Source organism: Theropithecus gelada, chromosome 7b (genome assembly GCF_003255815.1).
Source record: "Theropithecus gelada isolate Dixy chromosome 7b, Tgel_1.0, whole genome shotgun sequence".
NCBI lineage: Eukaryota > Metazoa > Chordata > Mammalia > Primates > Cercopithecidae > Theropithecus > Theropithecus gelada.
Window position 1 is genome coordinate 65,852,849 of NC_037675.1, and position 24,268 is coordinate 65,877,116.

Genomic DNA, 24,268 nt, shown 5'->3' on the forward strand with positions numbered 1-24,268 from the left:
TTTTGTGTTTTTTTTTTTTTTTTTTTTTTTTTGAGACGGAGTCTCGCGCTGTCGCCCAGGCTGGAGTGCAGTGGCCGGATCTCAGCTCACTGCAAGCTCCGCCTCCCGGGTTCACGCCATTCTCCGGCCTCAGCCTCCCGAGTAGCTGGGACTACAGGCGCTGCCACCTCGCCCGGCTATTTTTTGTATTTCTTAGTAGAGACGGGGTTTCACCGTGTTAGCCAGGATGGTCTCGATCTCCTGACCTCGTGATCCGCCCATCTCGGCCTCCCAAAGTGCTGGGATTACAGGCTTGAGCCACCGCGCCCGGCCGTGTTTTTTTTTTTTTTTTTTTTTTTTAAATGAAAGCAATTTATTAGAAAATAAATAAAAGAATGGCTACTCCATAGGCAGAGCAGCCCTACTCAACCATTACTGTTTATCAGCAGTTCTAAAAACCTGTGGTCTCATGATCCATTTACACTTTTTAAAAAAAATATTACAGGCTGGGTGCGGTGGCTCACACCTGTAATCCCAGCACTTTGGGAGGCCAAGGTGGGCGGATCACAAGGTCAGGAGTTCAAGACCTGCCTGGCAACTTGGTGAAACCCCATCTCTACTAAAAATAAAAATAAAAATAAAAATAAAAAAATAGCTGGGCATGGTGGCATGTGCCTGTAATCCCAGCTACTTGGGAGGCTGAGGCAGGAAAACTGCTTGAACCAGGACCTGGGAGGAGGAAGATGCAGTGAGCCGAGATCACACCACTGCATTCCAGCCTGGGCTACAGAGCGAGACTCTGTCTCAAAAAAAAAGTATTACAGATTATGAAGAGCTGCTGTTTATATAGATTATATTTATCAATATTTACTATATTCAAAATTAAAGACTTTAAAATATTTATTTAAAATAGCAATAAACCCATTACATACTAACATATTTTTTCCTTAAAAAACTTTCAAAAACAAGTGAGAGGAGTGGTATTAATTTACATTTTGCAATCCTCTTTAATACCTGGCTTTAACAGATGCAGCTGGACTCTCTTATCTGATTCTGCATTCAATCTGTTGTCATATGTTGTTTTGGTTCGAGTATATTGAGAATCTGTTCTTACATAAGGGAGATCCTTATTGACCCATGAAACCTTCAGTGGCTCCTTGGACCACACTGAGAACCACTGCCCTACACTATCTTTTTTTCTTTCTTTTTTTTTTCTTTTAAATCTTGTGAGGTAGTAGAGCAGGTACTATCAGTTCCATTTTATGGCTGGGAACCACAGGCTCAGAGAAGGCAGGAAACATACCTGAAGTCAAACAACTAGCAATTAAATGGTGCTGGTAATACCTCAAGACTGACTTTAAACCCAGGGCCCTTTCTTTAAAACCCCATCTAGAACTTTCAACATTTATACTGTTGGCAGATTTTGCAAATATGTTGAATCAAATAAGGGAGTAAACTTTTCAAGTGTATAAAATGAAACAAAATCTATTAAAAAAAAACCACCAAGTACATATGAGATGCGTTCAAACTTGTTTTGCATAATAGACCTTTGATGTTGTAATATATCAGATTACTTCAAATCAATAGCCCCATTCCAGTGCAAAGTTATTAGAACATTTTCTAATACAACCTACTTTGCAAACTATTAGCTAGACTTTTTGTATAGCCTTTGCTCATCATTCTTTGACTGTCTATTTTATTTTCTCTAGTATGTGAAAAAGCTAAAGTTTCCCATGAATACAGAAAGAGCTTAGAAGTTACATTTGAGACTTTCTGATGAGAATTTTAAGATGTGAGAGAAATTACGGAAAAATAATGTATCATTTTATTATACTTATAAATACTAGAATCAAAATGTAAGAGTGCTACCTTTTTAGAAGTTTTATCTGTTATCAAAGTGATACATTATCATAATATGTTTAGCATTGATATTTAAGAGATTACAAAAACCTTCTTTACCTTCTAGATTGTAGTAACTCTGGATTACTTCAAATTAAGATGGAACAACTTTATACTAGTATCTATGTTTGTTTAAAGCTGGCTTGATAATCAATATATATCTTTGATTCTTATGTATTTAGAAAAATCTACTGCACTAGACTGGACTCTCAGATCTATGGTAGCCAGACTGATATCCTGGACTACACAGCTCTTTATTCTCTCAGGCTGTAAGAATCTTTAATAAAAAAGGAACAAAAAGAGCAAGATGACTGTTTCTGTAGGAAAACAGTCTTAGATATTTTCTCTGTCAATGCTTACCACTGAGACTTTATGATGAATTATCATTCAGACAAGGAGACAGGAAAGTTGGCAGAGGAATACGTACAGCTTTTTTGAGCTACTTACTCACGGCTATAAATACAAAGGCAAAAGCAAAATATTTCAAGTGCCATATGATAAAAGACTTTATATAGCGACTAACTTTTTTAATGGAACTGTCACATGACTGTAGAGGTGTGACATTTTATTACCTAGAGAATGAAAAAATGTTTGTAGAAATCATTTTATCCTGAAACAGAGGTTCTTATTGCTGACTATACTGTAAAACCTTCTATGAAGAGCTGTATTGATGTCTGAGTCCCAACCCAGGCTTAGCCCAAACAGAACTGAATTCCTAGGGGTGAAGCACAGACTGTTTTTTTTTTCTTTTTTAATACAGAGTGTCGCTCTGTCACCCAGGCTGGAGTGCAGTGGCGTGACCTCAGCTCAGTGTAACTTCCGCCTCCTGGATTCAAGTGCTTCTCTCTGCCTCAGCCTCTGGAGTAGCTGGGACTACAGGCGCCCACCACCACATCTGGCTAATTTTTGTATTTTTGTGGAGACAGGGTTTTGCCACGTTGGCCAGGCTGGTCTCGAACTCCTGACCTCAGGTGATCCACCTGCCTTGGTCTCCCAAAGTGCTGGGATTACAGGCGTGGGCCACTGTTCTTGGCCAGATTCTTTTTTTAAAAAGCTTCCCAGGTGATTCTAACGTGACACCTCAGTTAAGAACCACTGCCGGCCGGGCGCGGTGGCTCACGCTTGTAATCCCAGCACTTTGGGAGGCCGAGGTGGGTGGATCACGAGGTCAGGAGATCGAGACCACAGTGAAACCCTGTCTCTACTAAAAATACAAAAAATTAGCCGGGCATGGTGGTGGGCGCCTGTAGTCCCAGCTACTCAGGAGGCTGAGGCAAGAGAATGGCGTGAACCCGGGAGACAGAGCTTGCAGTGAGCCGAGGTCCAGATCGCGCCACTGCACTCCAGCCTGGGCGACACAGCGCGAGACTCCGTCTCAAAAAAAAAAAAAAAAAAAAAAAAAAAAAAAAAAAAAAAAGAACCACTGCCTCAGAGGAACAGGGGACCAAGGAAACCCAAGAAATTATTTCACACTCTACAATTACAGTGATATTTAAGAGACTATAAAAAAAAAAACCTTCTTTACTTTCTAGATTGTAGTAACTCTGGATTAGTTCCAACTAAGTAAGATAGAACAACTTTATACTAGTCTCTATAAATAAACAATTCCTTAAGAGCATTCAAAGTGTGGAAATTATGTTGACTACATTAAATGAACAAATATCAACAACTGTAATTCTAATTGTAACCTTAAAATATTGGCCAGATTGGCCGGGCGCGGTGGCTCATGTCTGTAATCCCAGCACTTTGGGAGGCCGAGGCGGGCAGATAACGAGGTCATGACCATCCTGGCTAACACAGTGAAATCCCAATTCTACTAAAAATATTTTAAAAAGTAGCCGGGCATGGTGGCGGGCACCTGTAGTCCCAGCTACTTGGGAGGCTGAGGCAGGAGAATGGCATGAACCCAGGAGGCGGAGCTTGCAGTGAGCCGAGATCACACCACTGCACTCCAGCCTGGGCGACAGAGCGAGACTCTGCCTCAAAAAGAAAAAAAAAAAAAAAAAAACAAAAGGCCGGGCGCGGTGGCTCAAGCCTGTAATCCCAGCACTTTGGGAGGCCGAGACGGGCGGATCACGAGGTCAGGAGATCGAGACCATCCTGGCTAACATGGTGAAACCCCGTCTCTACTAAGAAATACAAAAAATAGCCGGGCGAAGTGGCGGGCGCCTGTAGTCCCAGCTACTCGGGAGGCTGAGGCTGGAGAATGGCGTGAACCCGGGAGGCGGAGCTTGCAGTGAGCTGAGATCCGGCCACTGCACTCCAGCCTGGGCTACAGAGCGAGACTCCGTCTCAAAAAAAAAAAAAAAAAAAAAACTGGCCAGATTAAGAAACAAAAGTGCTCCATGGCTGGGCACAGTGCCTCACTCCCAGCACTTTGGGAGGCTGAGGCAGGTGGATTATCTGAGGTCGGGAGTTCGAGACCAGCCTGACCAACATGAAGAAACCCCGTCTCTACTAAAAATACAAAATTAGTCAGGTGTGGTGGCACATGCCTGTAATCCCACTGCTCGGGAGACTGAGGCGGGAGAATCGCTTGAACCCAGGAGGCGGAGGTTGCGGTGAGCCGAGATCACACCACTGCACTCCACTCTGGGCAACAAAAGTGAAACTCTGTCTCAAAAAAAAAAAAAAAGAAAGAAAAAAAAGAAACAAAAGTGCTCCTAAACTGGCAACCCGGCATGGGTGGGGAGGCAGAGGAACACACTATTTTCAGCCTTCTTTTCAAATAGTACTTAGGAAAAAGAAATATTTACTCTCTTACTCCATTACACCTAGATTGGATTTCATAACATCTAAAAGTGATATAGAAATTCCAAATCTGAAAATACTGTTTGAGGTAAAATCTGCTATAATTCCAGACATCTGCTTATTAAGATATACTGAGAATGTTAGCAAAGAGGGTACGAGGTGGAGGTGGTAGATGATACAGGAAGAATAGTTATGCTCTAGAAACCTTAAATGGAACTGGGAAACATTAGTTTGGGGCCTCCTGCCTGTTGGCAGACATAGGCAACCTCCAAGCACTTCTAACTCCCATCTAACCAACATGACATTGTAGGATGCCTGATAAAGCCAAGCACACAAGAAAACTAACAACAGTGAGCACAAATTGTTAACAGACCTTTAAAAAAAAATCAGAACCCGGAGAAAGAAAGGAAAAGATTCTTCTTAGTCCATTAAAGACAGACCAAATTTCTAAAAGAAAAAATAAGGTACTCGAAGGACAGGAGAAAGCTGGAAAATTACAATGCTAGTACAGACCTACACAGTACAGACAAGAGTAACTAAAACTTCTGGATACAGGTAAACTAATATTTCTTTCGCAATGGAACGGTACTCCCATGAACCCATTACTCAAGTGGGCTAATAAAACCCTTTGCTTAAAGTGCCTGGAGATTTCAGGAAAAACAAAACATCCATGCATGACTGATTTGTAACCAGAGAAGAAATGAATTAGAAAAATATCAAAAATAACTGAAAACTCTTAAGTACTTTTTCTGCCAATAAAGCGCACACACACACACAAAAGAGAAAAAATTCCTGTTAGCAAAGGGAAAGTAGAAGTGTAAATAAAAGCCTGTAATCCCAGCACTTTAGGAGGCCGAGGAGGGCGGATCACCTGAGGTCAGAGTTCAAGACCAGCCTGACCAATATGGTGAAACCCTGTCTCTACTAAACATACAAAAATTAGTTGGGCATGGCGGCAGACACCTGTAATCCCAGCTACTTGGGAGGCTGAGGCAGAAGAGCTGCCAATAAGGGGGAAAAACTCAAATGTCCATGGATAATCAAATGGATAAAGAAAATATGGGCCAGGCACAGTGGCTCACACCTGTAACCCCAGCACTGTGGAAGGCCAAGGTGGGCGGATCACTTGAGGTCAGGAGTTCAAGACCAGCCTGGCCAACATGGCTAAACCCCGTCTCTACTAAAAATACAAAAATTAGCCAGGTGTGGTGGCAGGCGCCTGTAATCCCAGCTACTTGGGAGGCTGAGGCCAGAGAATCACTTGAACGAAGGAAGCGGAGGCAGCAGTGAGCCGAAATTACGCCGCTGCACTCCAGCCTGGGTGACAGAGGTAGACTCTGTCTAAAATAAATAAATAAATAAACCAGAAGTATAAATAAATTTAATAAATAATCCTGAAACTGGTGTTTGCTTCAAACACTTTCTTCTTCCTCCTCTATCCCTAAGCAGGTTCAAATAGCAGTATCTTTCCTTTCTTAAGGAGAATACTACTATTCTGGTTATTTTCAAAACCTATTATTATAATAAATACTATATGCAAGGCCTTGTGCTAAGTGCTGTATATACATTATCTCTTAAAATCCTCACTGTGATGACTAATGTATTATTTTCATTTCCATTTTACAAATGAGGAAAAATACTATGCTTAGGACACACAATCAACAAATGGTATAAGGTGGAGATAAAAAGCCAGGTCTGTCTCCATAGCCTGTGCTAATAAACTGGAGCAGTATTTTCTTAGCTTTCTCTCCTTAAAAGACTGAAGTTCACATGCTATTTGGAATAAATATGCAGAAAAGGGGCACAGGAAGTGGTGTAGAAAGAAGCACTTTATAACTTATCAAGATAAGAGCACCTGCACTGCTTGTTTAAAACAAGGAAAAACCCTGCAATAACATAAAACCCCCAACTCTTTTCTGGCCCTGTTATTGCTAAAACCGACAAGTTGGTCAGGCACCACCTACGGACCATAGTAAATAAATCACTTTGGTTCAGTAGTGGGGAGGGCATTATGCAACACTTCCCAGCACAGTCCTGGCCAGGATATTTTACGGCCAAGGCACTTGGGCCCCTCCTCCCCAGCTAGACAGCCTGGCTCCTTCACATTCCCCTCAGGAGATAGGGTGGAAGCTCACAGCTCCATTTTGTAAGGCATAGAGGGCAGCTGAAAGTCCTGCTTGGCCTCTCTGGGCAACCACAGGCGCCAATAAATCAGCCACAGGCGATTCTCTCATTCCCTTCCTGGCTGAAGCAGGAGCAAGACATAATGCAAAAGAGCACTGATTGGACTTGAGAGATAAGCAATCTAGGCTTAAATTCTACTGCAAATGACTATATCACCACAGCCCAGGTAATGGCCTGTTTCCTCAGGCTTGTAACATGAAGACAGTACTTTTTGGTAAAGATACAAAGTTCATCTATGAAAGCAGCTAGTATGATACTTCGCCCACTGCAAGTATTCAGTAAACAGCGGCCAACTTGAGCAGAATCCATCTCTAATACATGCAAATAAGACATTCAAGGTAGGACTGGACAAAAAAGGTGTAGCAGGTTATGTGGGTTCCTCTCTGCTTTCTTCCTGACCATACCTTGATATTTCATTGATTGCCAGCTCTCAGAACTAATCTATTCCATGTCCTATCCCATCAGTGTTCTGTTCCCTGTTAAGGAGCTGATGTCCGATAACGGATTCATGATTTGCCCTTAACTAAAATATATGAAGATTGTTAAAGAAGACTTTGATGCCTTAACATAAGCAACCAACCAATGCTGCAAATAATGGTTATTCTTGAAGAGAACAGCAATGAAATTTTCAGGGGTGGCTGAGGGGTGAAGGCTTTTAGTTCCAAAAATACACCATAGCTGGCCTACCTCACCTAGAAATACTATCAAACCCACACAGTGGCCATGCCTGATTTCTCCATAATCTGAATCAAGCCAAGTTTTAAATGACCTCCGCCGGATACATTCTCTACAGGTGAGTGGGGTAAACTGGCACTGCGGTCCTGGCATAGTGGAGAGTGCAATCACCAAGGTGTCTGGAGCCTTGGAGTCTTAGCTATCAAGAGGTGTAGCTAGCTCCAGTTACATCACGCTCTTTAGGCCTGGTGTCTTCTCTGTGATGATCAACAGATTTTCTGTAAGGCACCGCTCAGCTCTAAAATTTGAGATTCCAAAGTGTACTCTACACACTTGATAGTCTTGTGAGAGGATCAACAGCTGTGCCAGACGAACTTGAGTTTCAAGAGAAAGAATGCCAAATTTAATCCCTTGGGGAGACCCGGGCGCTGACTGTTGAAACATGCTAGGTGCTGTCAGGTTCTAGGTACTACGCTGTGCTCTGCGCTGCCTCCGCAACTGATAACACCTGATTACTCCAAATAATGAGTGCCAGAGAAGGCGGTGATGGGTCAAGCTTCAAAAAGAAAAACTGGATTTGCTTAGAACAAGATAAACATTTGAAGATAGAAAATAAATTATAAGGGCGCGGGGGAAGTCTTCTTGCCCTAGAAACTAGGTAATCAAAAGCTGGGAGTGGAAACACTAGCCGCAGCGTCCTCGCAGCATCTGGAAAGTCGCCCGCTCCTAAGAGCGGTGGGCGCCAAGCGGGGGAGGCCGCAGGCCTATTGGGGTTTCCTGCTAGGGGTCGCACCCCGACCCGCAGCACGGACGGCTCCGCACCCTCGCGGCACCCCGTGTGCCACCCTGAATCAGGCCCCGGCGGCCGCTCCTAGGAAGGGTGGTTCTGGGTATTGTTGGCCCAGCGCTCACTTGCGGATGTATTTTCCTCCTGTGCCCTGCCTGACATCTCAATGGGACCAAAAACACCCCTCTCCCCAGCTACTTGCATCTCTCCCGTGACCGGTGCAGCTGCAGGCCGCCGCCCTGGGCGGCTCGCGGCGGGAGGGACTGAGACCGGGGCAGCCCACAAGGGCTGGGCCGCGTCGCTTACCCAGATGCCGCCGCGGCGGCAAGCCGACTCCTCCGTGCAGGAGGGGCGGGCTCCCAAGCCGCGCACAGCAAGCGGTGGAGCCGGCTCACGCACCCCGCGGCTGGCTCTCGCGCGGCTTCCCGCGCCGGCAGCCCGCGATGGCCCCACGTGACCGCGTGTCTGGTAGCAGGGGAACGAGGGGCGCCAAGGCCAGGGTGTGCGTGCGTGCGTGCGTGCGTGCGTACGTGCGCGCCCTCCCGCCCGCAGCCGGGCGGGGGTCGGCCCGCGCTCTGAGCGCTGCGGCTACAGTTCGCAGTCGTGACTCTGTAGGCGGAAGCACAGGGACGAGCCTGAGCGTCACAGGCTCCCCACAAAAAACCGCGTGACCCGGGGACTTTCCCCAGGGTGTGCAAAAGCACAGGCACCCCCTCAGTTCTGGGGTGAAGGTGGGGGTGGGGAAGGATGCGCCCGCGTGTTCGCTGGGGAAGGGATGAGGGCGCGGGGCCAGGGAGGCCGAGCCGCGGGAGCCTGGGTGGAGAGGCGGACTGGGCGAGGTGGGGCAAGGCGAGGGAAGTGACTCAGGGCCAGAGGCGGACAGGCCCACGGAAGGTGGGGTGGGGGGAGCGCGGGGACTAGGCGACCCTGACCCGACGGGACAGAGCGAGGTTGCTGAAGCACTCGAGGCGGACCGCGAGGGACGGCCCAGCTGCTGGGCCCAACGGGGCAGGGGTCTGACATCTGGACAGAGTGGGAAAACAGCCGCGCATACTGCCCTGGGGAGTCGGGAGGAGCCCAGTCACATCCAGCTGTGCAAACAGGAGGAGGAGGAGGTCCCAAGCCTATCATTGAGAGAGGGGCGAGAGGGGTGGTCAAGCCGCCGCTGCCGCGACGGCCCCCGCGGTGCGGGTTGCGCCAGCCTCCTCGGAGCCCGACGCAGAAACTTGTTGCAACAAACAGGCGACCGCGGGTGCCCCTAGCAGCCAGCGGCAGAGTGGGTGGGCGGGCGAGAGGGAGGGGAAGGCTGGCGGACGCCGCAGCGAACTGGTGGGCAGACCCGGAGTCGCCGCGTAAGCGGGGCCGGCTCAGTGCGGTGCGGCAGGCGCGGCTGTGCGGCAGCGGAAGTCCTTTGTTGCAGCACAGTCCCTGGCAGAGCCAGAGCCTCTCCGCGCAGCCCAACCCGAGCGCCGAGCGCCGCGCGCCGCCGCCACTGCAGCTCGCGGCCCCTTCGCCTCCGCCCGCCTTTGCCGTGGCTGATTTGCCTTAAACTCCCTAAAATCTCCGCAGCTCTGGTTCCTGCTGCGGCCGGTAAGTATTTGCCAGTTGTGGGGCTATTTGCGCAACTTTCGCCCGGGCCGGAGGGCGACGGGCCGCGGGCCTGGCGGAGTGCGGGGCCGGAGCGGCGCCGACCCGTGCGGGGAGCCGCAGCGCGGCGGACGCGTTGCAAGGACCCGGTGACGGGCGGCTGCCAGGCCGCCTGCTTGTTGCCGGCGCGTCAGGTCCCGGGCGTGCGGCCTCCCTGAGTCGGAGGCAAAGCCCTTACGGAGACTAGTTCCCAAATTAGTTACCTTCTTTTCTTTCTTTCTCTGCCTTTATTTTTTTCGAGGGGGGAGGGGAGGTGTAGACGGGAGGCGGGAGAACCCGGTTGATTGACGTGCCTGGAGCCCGCTTCTCTCAACTTACAGCTGCGGCTCCGCGGCGGGTGGGAGGGGAAGTGTCCCGGAGCCCGAGGCTGCAGACTTGGGCGCGCTCCGAGGGAGGAGGCGTAAGAGCCGTGCAAATTCTTGCTACGCTGTTTCCCACCCCCTCTCGCCGGCACACACGCTTTTTGTTCAGTAAAAAGTGGAAGGTCTGAGTTTGGGAATTTTAAGTGGAAAAGATCTGTTTCCTGGGAAGGAAGTGCTTTCGCTTGCAGCGGTGGGCGCTTACTTAGAAGTTCGGTAAATATGTTGGATGCAGATCGGGAGTCGTTTACTACTAAAGTATGTAGGCAAGGTCTGAGCTCAGCCACCCCACCCAGTCTCCCTTTCTACCTAAGCAACGCGTGTACATGATCTGAAGGGTTGACATGACATTTTCTAAATTGGGCGCATCAGGAAGAGTTCATGAAAATCCTTGACGTTTTCCGGGGATAGGACATTTGTATGTGTGTGATAATGTTCTTAAATCGAGTTTCAGTGTGGCGGTGCACGCAGATTCTTCATTGGTGTTAGTGTATTTCCATACGGTATGTATCACTACAAGAACAGTGTTCCCTTTGACACTCGAACCCAAGGAATGGTCCGAGGCTTTTTGAGGCAACCTAGGATCAATGTCTTGAGTTGAAGTTGGAGGCACTCTGAAGCAGATTTGGTGAAGGATGCAGTTCTTGTAATTTACAGAGCAATCACAGTCTTCTTTGAAACGGAGAAATTAGATTCCATGAAATTTTATCAGTGCAGATAGATATGATGTGGAGAAACGGGGAAAATTGAGTACAAAAAGATGAGGCTTGAATGATGGCTGGCCATCATTTGCTCAGAACCTCAAAACTTTGCTTTTGAATCACTTGCTGGATATCTAATAAAGTCTCAATAATAACTGGATGACTTTGGGAGCTAGAAAGGGGCTTACTCCTCTTAAAGAAACAGGAAACTGGGCCGGGCGCAGTGGCGCATGCCTGTAATCCCAAATGCCGAGGCGGGTGGATCACCCGAGGTCAGGAGTTCAAGACCAGCCTGGCCAACATGGCGAAACCCCATTTCTTCTAAAAGTACAAAAATTAGCCTGGCGTGGTGGCGGGCACCTGTAATCCCAGCTACTGAGAAGGCGGACGCAGGAGAATCGCTTGAACCCGGGAGGCGGAGGTTGCAGTGAGCCGAGATCGCGCCACTGTACTCCAATCTGGGCAACAAGAGTGACACTCCGTCTCCAAAAAACAAACAACAACAACAAAAACCAGGAAACTGAAGCATAGTGGAGGTGAAATGCTTTTACAAAGGTTAGTAGACACAACGTCTACAGTAGAGCCTTCAGTTAACCTCTTACATTCATTTTATGAGCAGTCTTTCTCCATTAATACCACATTTTCATGGTATTGAATAACTCGGGTAGAGCAGTCTTTCCTGAAGCCTTTCTATTCTTCCCACTCCTAATATGATGGCCTACTTTTTCGAGTTTTTTGTGGGGAAGGGACTGGTGTATCATTGTCAGAGAAAAGAGAAACCATATTTAACCAGGGCCTTAGCAGGGCATGAGCGCAGACACAGCCACTTGCTCTTGACCTTGTGCTTTGATCTCACTTTAACACTTCTAAATTTTTGTACTGCTTCCTCATTCTCCTCTTTTGCCAGGCTCTGGGGAAGATATAGTTCATGGACCTTTTTAAGAGTATCTCGTTTTATTTGTAGCCTCATTTCCCTTTCTAATGTGCAGGAGAAAAGAAGTACCTGCTTTCAGACTTGCCCTCTAGCCAGGAAAAGCACTAAGCCTTTGCTCTTCACCTTCTGGTGCAAAGGAGAGGAAACTGTTGATACAGAAATACAGAAAAATTCCCGTAGATTTTTGTTAATAAGCTGCAATCTGTTGTCTTCCCAAAAAATTGAGATATATTTGAGAAACATCTTCTTGAGAGGTCACTTTGGTCTCTACAGAATGTTTTCTCCTGACATTTTCTTCCGTGCTAGTATCTCATGCTAAAACGGAAATTGTTTTTTCTCATATTCTTATGTGAACCAAATTAAGGGTTATTCATGTCTTTTTTCTCAAAATGTAAGTAATTTTTTATTATAAAATCCATGCTCTTTGTAAAAATTCAGCCTGTACTGAAGTATATAAAATACAAAAATGAAAGTCATTTTGACTCCCACTTCCCAGAGATAATCACTGTGTACAGTCAATTCCTTGTTTAAAACCTGGTTACAGCTGTGCTGCTGTGTGTGCCTCACTCTGCCTGGGGATGGCCTGTGGTGATTCATGGACTCATGTTCTCTATTCACGTTACTCAGGTTGGTAAGAATTGCCAAGTAAAGGAAAGGGGAGTGTTTTGCATTGGGCTGATTTAAAATTATTTGATTAAGTAACTGGGCTGCTATTTTAGGTTTGTCCTTATTAAATACTTACCGTATCATGGTGGACTATTTTTCATACTTTGTTTATGTTAATGTTGTTGCCCAGCCTCTGATGGATTGATTTACAGCAGCCAAACACATCAAAACAAAAGCAAACCCTCAGCTTTATAGTTTCATAATTTATAATTAGGAAGGAGTGGGTATACTTGCCATGAAGACCACTGCCAGTATATCCCTATGCTGATATACGATGGGGTTCCTCTTGATCAGCACCAAAGATTGCATGCTGAACATATGGAAAGGAAATTAGAAGAAAGAAGGGTCAATGACTGCTGTTTTCAGATGTGGCATGGAAGAGACTGATATTGGGGAGGAAGCGGCGGGGACTCACTCCTTAGATGTGTATTTAAGAATGAACTGTGAAGAAGTTGATGATGATCTAAAAACAGAGCCCCAAAATAGTACATAGAAAGTTAATTAGAACATTGGTTATTTGAGGCTGTTGGGGACATGGGTGGTTTTTATACTACTCTCTTTGAATTTAAAATTGTTTTCAAAATAAAATTTGAAGATTAAAGAATTATTAACCAGATTTTCTTTTGTCTATATGAGATGCATGCAGTCCTTTTCAGAGATAACTGAAGAGCTCCATCCCCACTTTGAAGTATTAGAAGAGGCATGCTCTGGTGGACAGTGGGGAGTTAGCAGATGGAAGGGGATTTAGGGAAGGGACAGGACCTTCCTGCAAGATGGGGCAGTGAGAGAATGATGAGAGCTTTTAGATTCGTAAAAAAGGTGACTCAGGGAGGCTTAGAATGTTCCAAAGGGGCACTTCAGCTAATAGTCATATTTAGAAGAGTGTTGTCTGGTTTACACAAACTGAAACTTAGGGCTTTGAATCAAGAGTCTCAGCTTCTACTTAGAAGATAAGCAGTTTCAGGGAAGTCAACCACTGAACCTGTTTCATTTACAAAATGAGGATAATAAAAATACCTATCTCAGGATGGTTATGAGATCAGTTGTATTAATATATGGGAAATGCTTTGTAAATTTTCAACTACTATGTAAAAGTTGCCGTGATCGAAATAAACAAAAAATTGATAAGCAAAATAAAACTTCCGTGTTTAAACATGTATTCATTCAAAAACTCATCAAATATCAACTAAATGTCAGACATTTAGTAATGAATGAGATACTGCCCTGGTGTCAAGGAGCTTACAGTAAAGCAGGGGAGCAAAATAATTGCAATACCTGCCTTAAGTGTGTAATAGAGCATCACAGTTTGGATGATGCATTATTGGTACCATATAGTTGTATGTATAGGCTGTTTTGGCAGCACGGAAGAGAGGCATCTGCCTCACCCTAAGATCAGAAAAAACTTCCCAAAGAGGCCAGGCACAATGACTCTCCCCTGTAATCCCAGCACCTTGGGAGGCCTAGGCAGGCGGATTGTTTGATCTCAGGAGTTTGAGACCAGCGTGGCCAACATGGCGAAACACTGTCTCTACAAACAATACAAAAGTTAGCTGGGCGTGGTGCCGCATGCCTGTAGTCCCAGCTATTCGAGAGACTGAGGTGGGAGGAACGCTTGAGCCTGGGAGGCGGAGGTTGCAGTGAGCCGAAATTGCCCCATTGCACTCCAGCCTGGATGACACAGCCAGACCCTGTCTCAAAAAAAAAAAAGAAAAGAAAAAATACTTCCCAAACAGGGTGAGCTAGACATTGAAAAGGTTTGAAGCAAAGGAACAGCATGTGTGAAATGGCAAGACTTTTGGGGTGTTAGGTTATTTGGGATGAGGGGGAATCTTAAGGCTTAAAAATGGAGTTAAGTTTCTTAGAATGAACATACATTTTATGATACTTTTTATTGGTTTCATTTTGTTGAAGTTTAATTATATGATTGTGATGTTTTCAGGACTTTGGTTTGAATTAAAACTGGTGCCACAAAATTGGAAACAATACAATTTTTTTAAAAATGTGTAGGATCTGGCTGGGTGTGGTGGCTCACGCCTGTAATCCCAGCACTTTGGGAGGCTGAGACAGGCGGATCACAAGGTCAGGAGATGGAGACCAACCTGGCCAGCATGGTGAAACCCCCGTCTCTACTAAAAATACAGAAAAAAATTAGCCAGGTGTGGTCATAGTGGTGGGTGCCTGTAGTCCCAGCTGCTCGGGAGGCTGAGGCAGGAGAATGGTGTGAACCCGGGAGGCGGAGCTTGCAGTGAACTGAGATTGCACCACTGCACTACAGCCTAGGTGACAGAGCGAGACTTTGTCTCAAGAAAAAAAAATGTATAGAATCTGCTCAAAGAAGGAAACTGGGCAATCCCTCCCATCATCATAGAGCTGCCTCCCCAGTTATTCGTTTAGTAACAGTTACTGAATACTTAATATTCCAGAGAAATGAAAAAGCCAAAGTCCTTGTCTCAGAGTTGTTCACAATCTCATGGGGGAGACCAACACATAATTATAACCAATTCTTATTTAGCATTTACTCCCTGAGAGATACTACTTAACAATAACTCCTAAGAGGTAGAAAGGATTACCATCCCTTCTTAGATGACAGAAGTGAAGCACAAATTGACTAAGCAGCCTACTCAAGGTCACACAATAAGTGGCAGAGCCAGAATTTGAACCCAGGCAGTCTGGTTAGTTTGTGCTTTAATACTTACTTTATGTAGCTGTTCTGATTATTAAAATACAGTGTAAAAAGTGCAAAATAGAGAAATAATACACAATGAGATCAAAACCTAAAATAGTGGGAGAGGAAGGTGTTACAAAGGCTTTCTGCAGGAGGTGATAAACTGATTTTTAAATGATACGTGGGAGGTTCAGACCTAAAGAACCTATTGGTATGAGTAAAACGGGAGGGGAGGTAAGAAATTCATGAAGCATGCTGGGTGTGTGTGGAGGAGGGTGAAGGTGGTGACAAGCAGTTTTATGTTGCTTGAACATGAAGTTTGGAAGCAGGCACTAGCTAAACATGTAAGACTAGATGGGTGGGCATGGGGGGCTTTGTATGCCTCAATAATGATTTTATACTTTAGCCTGAGGATATGTGAGGGGAACCATGGTAGAATAGTGTGATATGATTTTTCTTCTTCATGAATCATCTTCAAAACGGCATTGCTCTTGGAAGGAAAAAAATTACCTGAGAGTGAAGGATTTGAGGGACTGGTTGAGGAGCCTATTTTAATAACTCAGGAGTGGTAATAGAGGCCTTATGAGAACAGGAAAGGTAGGGATGGAGTAGATGGGCAGATTTGTGAAATATTTAATGGGAAAATTGGCAACACTTAATGGTTGATTATGAGGGAGAGGTTCTAGGCAGCTCCCAGGGAGTCTAGGTGATTGGTACATAGTGGTGGCAGCTGAGACAGAATATGGGGGAGGGGCATTTTTAAGTGGGTTCCAGACAAAATCAGATTCCACAGAATTAGTACTTTCAAATAGAAGTCCTACAAAACGGACCCTAAGAATACTAATGCTATGGGCAATAAGAGATTTCCTGGTGAAGCACATTTGGCTGAAAGAGCCTACTGTTTACACAGTGCCCTCTGGTGGTCAGAAGATGCTGTGCTGCCTCTTTAGCATGAATGGATTAAAATGTACTTTTCCTCCTCTACTTCTGGAGGGAGAGGGGAATATTCCAGAAGCCACTGTGTTCCTTCTGCTTTCTGTGTGGATAAGTTCATTTCTTAGAACTATAATGCAACTGAACTACAGGAACATCTCAGTTATTTGTAAGTTATATGGTTGGCAACCTCAGCTATCCAGTGCTTTGGCCTGATGCAAAAGAGGAAGGAAATTTGATCGCCTGTCAACAAAATTCAGGAATTAAAACTTTACATCTTATGAGCATTTCCCTAGGTCTTCAGAAGATGCTGTGCTCCCTCTTGAGGATGAATGGATATGTAGATTCAATTTTCAATGAGTTTTTGTCTAATTTCACAGCCAAGAAGAGATTGAAATGGTGGGCCACAGAAGATCAGCACACCTTTAGGAAGTGACAGTTGTTGGCTTGCAAGTAAAGAGACAGAAAAATACTAACCAGCCAACAAAGCACAATCTCCAAAAGCATAACAGTCTGATCTGAGGCCATTTTGTGTAGATGCAAACAACCCTTGCAAATTTGAACAACTACTGTATTTCAGCAAAACATAATTGTTTCAAAGGAGAAAACAGCCAGCCAGGTGATGCTATATGTGTAGGCTGCAGTTAGAGTAGTATGAAGAGCCCTAGACCAGGATTGAGGAGACCAAGGTCTTATCCTGACAGCCACTAAAACTAAATGTGACTTTGAACATACCACTTAATCTCTTAGGGCCTCAGTTTGCTTTTTGATCTGTAAAGCAGTGGGTTGAACTTGATCATTTCATAAAATTCTATAAACTATAATTATGACATTAATTTTTTAAAAATTGTACTGTGCTTGGATTGAAAAGGCAAAGGAACATTTGTCATCTCTAATTTATGTAAGAGTCCTGTGAGAAGTATGATTATCCCAATTTTATAGATGAGAAAATGGGCTTAAAGAAGTAAAGAAGTTCCCGCATAGCTAAACCTAGTGGTAGAGTTTGTATTCAAACAAACAGTATATGCTCTCTGGGTTCTTTTTTATTTCCTTCACTTGACAAGCACGTATTAAGTGTCAACTATGTGGGAAGAGTGTGCTAGGCACAAGGAACACAAAGGCCATTAAGCCTTGTTCCTGTCTTTGAGGCTTCAGTACAGTAGGCATTGCTATGTCACACTGCTCCTTGGATCTCTTGTCAGTGCTAATGATACAAGTAATACTACTGCACTGTTAGGCTTAATATACAGCTCCATTATGTCTTTAAGATGTGGGTATAAAACTAAGCCACCATTTATATTATTGTTTCTATGGGAATATGTGTTTCAAGTTCCAAATAAATTAAAAATAAAGTTTTAGGATATAACCCAGTTATAATTGCAGAACTTCCTGTACTAAGTACTGAATTTGGAGTCTAATGCACAGCCACTAGTGCAGATAGTGAATAAAATTTTCTAAACTTGATCATATTTGTCACTTAAGTGCATTGAAATAAAATCTCTTATCTTTGGGAGCCTCTACAACTGGTTATTCTTGGAAGTTTCAAGGAGAAACCAAGAGAATGTAATAGAGATTGGACCCTATACCCTGCAAGATGGTATTCTAGGAAAGAATTTTACCAATGTGACGTTATTTTTATAGATGGCAAAATCTTTAAGGTCATGATCTTGGGCTCTAGAGTCATTGCCTGTGTTCTAATCCCACGAAGTCCTCTCTTTGTGATATTACAAAGGTTATATAACACTGTATGCCTCTGTTGTTTAATCTTGAAAATGTGTCTTATAGCAGCATCTACTTTGTGGGGTTTGTTATGAAGATTAAATGCTAAAATGATTCTTACATATGCATACATATACAAAATGATACCTATATATGCATATATACACATATATGCACATATACACACATACATGTATATATATCCATACGTGTGTATATGCAATATATGTGTGTGAGATATGCACACATATATATTGCATATATCCATATGTATATATGTAATATATGTGTGAGAGATATATACATCTCCCTATACATCTGCCTGGAATAGAGCCTGGCATATAGTAAGAAATAACAAATGTTAGCTATTCACATTATTATTGTATTACAGTTGTCATTTACTCTACTTTGATAACCTTCATCTACCAGTCCAGTAAAGCAAATATACCTTCCCTCCCATTACATTTCCAGCCAAGCTGCTGTGTACCCTTGTCAACTATTTACATACACATCTATATAAATACTTGAAATGCCTCACCCTTGCTTTCTGTTTATCCTACTCATTCATCAAGGCTTTACTCAAATCCTGCATCCTTCCTAAAGCCTACTATTTTGGTATAATTAATGCTTTTCTTCTAAACCTTTGCTGAACTTTATTCAGTATAGTTATTTTTATTTTTATTTTTGAGATGGAGTCTTGCTCTGTTGCCCAGGCTGGAGTGCAGTGGCTCAATCTCAGCTCACTGCAACCTCTGCCTCCCAGGTTCAAGTGATTCTCCTGCCTCGCACCCCCCGAGTAGCTGAGATTCCAGGCATCCGCTATCATGCCCAGCTGATTTTTGTATTTTTGTAAAGACGGGGTTTCACCATGTTGGCCAGGCTGGTCTTGAACTCCTGACCTCAGGTGGTCCACCCACCTCAGCCTCCTGAAGTGCTGGGATTACAGGTACGAGCCACTGCACCCGGCCTCAATATAGTTTATTAAACTCCTCAAATTGTTTCTTGGTTTCAAATTTAATTCCTCATATACAGTTATCTCTATTGTACACCATCCTTCTCCACCCTCCATTTCAATGCTTTATCCAGTGTTAGGAACATTATGAGTATTCAATACATTCTGATATTCTGATGTTAAAATGTAAGAATCCTTTCATTACATTTTAGACTTTTAAAATACTCTGTAATCCTCAAATCCATATGCGTACATACATTCGACCAATAAGACACAGAAATAGGTAAAAGGAAACATACATAAATCTTCCTTGAGATCCAGAGGTAATTGTAAGTCAGTCAGAGATTGGGGTGCTGAATTGGGACTGTGATGCTAGGCTCTCTAGACTTTCACTGAGACTAAGAAAATCTTCTTCAAATGCCTCATTGGTGCTGCAAGTCTATGACACAATTTAAAGGGTGATTATTTGCCTCACAGAAACACTTTAAAATTCCTTTAAGTTACTTCTTTATTCATCGAATATGCTTGTTTATAGACCCTCAAATTATCATTTACCAAGGCTGGAGCAAGAGAAACTTCCAGCAAAACTGTTATTTCCAATTTAACAGATCTAGCAATGAGGAAACATATTTCTGAAATCTTACTATGTCAGTGAGAAATTTACTGAAATAGCTTACACAGTGTAACTTAGGGAACACATTTATCAAATAAGACTAGATTGACAAGCTCCGCCTCCTGGGTTCCTGCCATTCTCCTGCCTCAGCCTCCTGAGTAGCTGGGACTACAGGCACCCGCCACCACGCCTGACTAATTTTTTGTGCCTTTAGTAGAGATGAGGTTTCACTGTGTTAGCCAGGATGGTCTCGATTTCCTGACCTCGTGATCCACCCGCCTTGACCTCCCAAAGGGATTACAGGTGTGAGCCACTGTGCCTGGCCTCAAAAAATTTTAATGAAAAAATTATCTTCAAGAGATAAGCTAAAAGTCTCACAGGAATTTAGATCCCTCCTCCCCTGCCCCATACGCCTCTACCTCTTTTTGGTGTATTAATCCTTCTTAAAGCCTTTCTGGGCTGGGCACAGTGGCTTATACCTGTAATCCCAGCACTTTGGGAGACTGAGGTGGGAGGATTGCTTGAGCCCAGGAATTCGAGACCAGCCTGGGCAACATAGCAAGACCTCATCTCTACAAAAAATATACAAAAATTAGCCAGTCATGGTGGCGTATGCCTGTAGTGCTAGCTATTCAGAAGGTGCGAGGTGGGAGGATTGCTTGAGCCCAGTGAGCTGTGATGGCATGCCAACCTGGGTAACAGAGTGAGACCCTGTCTCAAAAAAATAATAATAATAATTAAAATTTAAGAAAAAAGAAAAAAGCCTTTCTGAATGAGGTGTAACAAGGACAAAGTTGCTGGTGCTAATGTGTGAATGATTGCTATCATAAGTTACTCTGCCTAAAATCAGTTTTACTCAGAACTTGGACATTTGCATAATAATGTTACTTAAACTACAATTCTAGGTCAGCCTAAAAACTGTTGTGTTAGAATTAAAAATTAGACACAGCATTTGTTCAGCTTTCATTTGTTCAGCTTCCAGCTCTATAGGGGGAACATAGGAGTATAAACATGGAGGCAATGGGATTCACACTGTGATGCCTCTGACCCAGAGCACTTGTTCTTTCTACTACAGCATGATGCCTTCTTCTGTAGAGTGGGCACTTTACAGAATACATGTTGAATGGAATCACTGATTTAGGAAAAGTAAAACTTCCTCAAATGATGTTTCCTTGATATTACAGAAAATTTGTGCTACTGCTGATGATCAATACTTTATACAGTTCCTGGTATACCAAAGGTACTCAATAAATGTTTGTTGGATGAATAAATGTGCATTAAAATGCTATAAGTGCTCTTATTTGTTTTAGTGCTTTATGTTAATAAAAGAATATGTATTTTTACTCAATTGAATTGTGACTATAGCTATAGATGTGCCTATCATATTGATCTTCTATGTAGTTGTATTAATTTTGGTTGCTGATGATAAAACTGCTGTTCATCTAGATAAGAAAGGGTCCTTGGAACTTCTACGCTCTTTATATCATTATTTCAAGCCTGGACTATTTAATACTTGAAAGTTTTTATAGATTAACTACTGGCTTTCTAATGGACTCTTATTTGGAAGGAAATTTTAAGGTTATCAAGTCAAACTTACCCTGATGCTTAAATAAGCATCGCCACCATTACAACATCCACTGTTACTTTCATTATTACATGCCAAGCACCATACATTTTACACATTGCCTCTGTGAATCCTCATATATGATATTGTATTTGAGGTATTGTTATTCCTATCTTCACAGTTCAGGAAACTTAGGGTCAATGAGGATAAGCAAGTTCCCAAAAGTGGGAAAGCTAGATAAGAAGCCAGGTCTGTCTGATCCCAGGCCCATGCTCTTTTCACTACTCTACTGTCCTCAGTAGCATCCTGTTCCTGCTTTAATATGGGTACTCATTCTCCAAACAAGTTTGTTTCATTCTTGAACTACTCTTATTAATAGAAAGTTTTGGTTTTTTGGAAATAATACCTATCCCTCTGGCTCTTACTCTATGGTTGATTATTAAATGTCTCTCTGAATCCTACAAAAATGACTATAGACATAGAAATTTCATCCTACTTAAAACGGGCTTGGGTCAACATTTTCGTGTATTTTTTTCATCTTTTTCCCCCCACCTTTTGAATAAGGTTGTGGCGTGGATTTGTTTTATATAATTCTAACATAATTTTGTATCTTGTGTTTATTTATTTGGCTCTCCATCTTGAACATTTTCCCACTTCGGTAGTTTCCATTCAGAAATATAATTTTTAATTCACTGCCATGTGACAGTGAATTCTGGGGCATAGATTTACCTTAACAACTCCTTTTTTTACTAGGCATTCAAATTAGAAGTAACGCATTAATGAGTATATTTGTGCATACATTGTTTTTTGTATCTAGATACATGCTGAACATGATTCCTCACAGCTTTTTACAGATACCTGAGTTACAGAGGTTTGAAATACTGTACCTACTTGAAACTTGATCTGGCTTCCAGAAAAGGTGCAGTGGTTGCAATTTTAAGAAGGTAGCAGGTCTCATCATAAGCCATCTTCATTTCACCAGTCCCATATCTCTGGCTATGGAACTTTATGTCTTAGAGGTGGCAGGATGGGCATATAGGTAGTAAAAGGGGTGTGTGACCTATATATGATCTGTGAGGAATGGATAAAAAGCAAGTAGAAGTACGTAAACTTAGATACCCTTAAATTACTACTACAGAGCTTGAAGAGTGAACATTTCTCTGAACAGCTTGTTACGTGTTCTTTTTAAGTTCAGTCAAATTGCATAGGAACTTATTTTTAAGTAGAAGATAGATTCTGAAGCTTTATGTATATGGATTAAAAATTGAGGCTAAAATTTGATCTTATTTTAACTTTATAGTTTGATAGGATTTTGAGTGCTTTTAATATTTCCTCTCCTTTCTTCCTTATCCAAAGCTCCCTACACTAAAAATACTTAAATGCCCACTCATATTAAGTCTAATGTTAAGTGAAGAAAACTAGTTGCAGAGAGGTATATATAGTATGATAACATTTAGGTTAAAAAACACAACAAAAGTAAAACTATTTGCCTGGCATCTCATAGGTACTGTATATGCTAACTATGTACATGTGCATCTCAACAGATCTGAAGGTATATAATCCAGAGTGTTTGAAAGGGTTACCTCTGAAAAGAGGTATGTGACCTGAGGTATGTTTTTAGTCTATATGCTTCTATGTTTGAATTTTTTGCTACTTTTTTTTTTTTTTTTTTTTTTGAGATGGAGTCTGGTTCTTGTCGCCCAGGCTGGAGTGCAGTGGCATAATCTCTGCTCCCTGCAACCTCCACCTCCTGGGTTCAAGCGATTCTCCCACCTCATTCTCTCAAGTAGCTGAGATTACAGGCACCCACTATCATGCCTGGCTAACTTTTTTTATTTTTAGTAGAGACAGATTTTCACCATGTTGACCTGGCTGGTCTTGAACTCCTGACCTCAGGTGATCTGCCCACCTCAGCCTCCCAAAGTGCTGGGATTACAGGCATGAGCCACCGCACCCAGCCTTACTTTTTTCTTTTAACAATTAAAAAAAATACATATATAGAAGAGGCCAGGTGCAGTGGCTCACACCCACAATCCCAGCACTTTGGAAGCCCGAGGCAGGAGGATCGCTTGAACTCAGGAGTTCAAGACCAGCCTGGACAACATAGCAAGACCTTGTCTTTACTAAAAAAATTTAAAAAAAAAAAAAAAACCTGGATGTGGCGGCATGCGCCTGTAGTCCCAGCTACTCTGGATGCGGGAGGATTGCTTGAGCATGGGAGATTGAGGCTGCAGTTAGCTATGATCATGCCACTGCACTCCAGCCTAGGTAACAGGGTGAGACCCTGCTTAAAAAAAAAAAGGAAGAAAACTTTACACTCTCAGGATAAATAAAATACCTTCTCAAATAAACCCACGCTTCCTTATACCATGAAAAGCATGTTGAGCAACACGAGACACATTCTAACTCTATAGACCTATTGCTTCTCCGATAATTCAAAAGACAAAGGCACTAATCCAACTTATTTGTTTGGTGCCATTTCTGTATAATCTAATAAGGTTTTTCTGTTTTGTTTTGTTTTTGAGATGGAGTCTCGCTCTGTCTCCCAGGATGGAGTGCAGTGGCATGATCTTGGCTCACTGCAAGCTCCACCTCCTGGGTTTACACCATTCTCCCACCTCAGCCTTCTAAGTAGCTGGGAATACAGGTGCCCGCCACCATGCCTGGCTAATTTTTTTTGTATTTTTAGTAGAGACGGGGTTTCACTGTGTTAGCCAGGATGGTCTTGATCTCCTGACCTCGTGATCCACCTGCCTCGGCCTCCCAAAGTGCTGGGATTACAGGTGTGAGCCACCATGCCTGGCCCTAATAAGGTTTTTTGAATTTTTATTTTTGGGACAGAGTCTTGCTCTGTCACCCAAGCTGGAGTACAGTGGCGTGCAATCATGGCTCACGGCAACCTCAAAATCCTGGGCTCAAGACATCCTCCTGCATCAGTCTCCCCAGTAGTTGGGACTACAGGCGTATCATCAGGCCGGGCAATTTTTTTTTTTTTTTTTTAAGGCGAGGTCTTGCTATGTTGCCCAGGCTTAATAGGGTTTTAAAAATAGATTATTTTAGCAACACATGGCCAATCTTGTATCATCTATTGCTGCCCACACCCACCCCATTTATTTTTAAGCATATATCAGATATATAATTTCATCTGTAAATACTAAAGTATGTATATCCAAAAGATAAGGATTCTTTTTAACACAATGAAAATACCTTTCTCACACTTAAAAAATGAGCAATAGTTCC

General features: G+C 43.2%; 2 protein-coding genes across 8 annotated transcripts in view; one reads left to right on the forward strand and one right to left on the reverse strand.

The window, feature by feature from the left end:
* ZBTB25 (zinc finger and BTB domain containing 25) overlaps nt 1-8,766 on the reverse strand; it is a 22,725-nt gene extending 13,959 nt beyond the window's left edge. Inside the window, exons 1-2 of one of the 4 annotated variants that reach the window (XM_025391206.1) lie at nt 8,582-8,766; nt 7,822-8,044 (exon numbers count right to left, since the gene is read on the reverse strand). The gene's annotated coding sequence lies outside the window, so the exon portion shown is untranslated. Of the gene's footprint in view, nt 1-2,238; nt 2,299-4,373; nt 5,528-7,821; nt 8,045-8,581 lie in introns of those variants that run through there. The other 3 variants (XM_025391205.1, XM_025391207.1, XM_025391208.1) reach the window with 3 other exon arrangements.
* ZBTB1 (zinc finger and BTB domain containing 1) overlaps nt 8,646-24,268 on the forward strand; it is a 27,463-nt gene continuing 11,840 nt past the window's right edge. The window contains exon 1 of one of the 4 annotated variants that reach the window (XM_025391201.1): nt 8,646-8,743. The gene's annotated coding sequence lies outside the window, so the exon portion shown is untranslated. Of the gene's footprint in view, nt 8,744-8,865; nt 8,966-9,492; nt 9,866-20,174; nt 20,705-24,268 lie in introns of those variants that run through there. The other 3 variants (XM_025391202.1, XM_025391204.1, XM_025391200.1) reach the window with 3 other exon arrangements.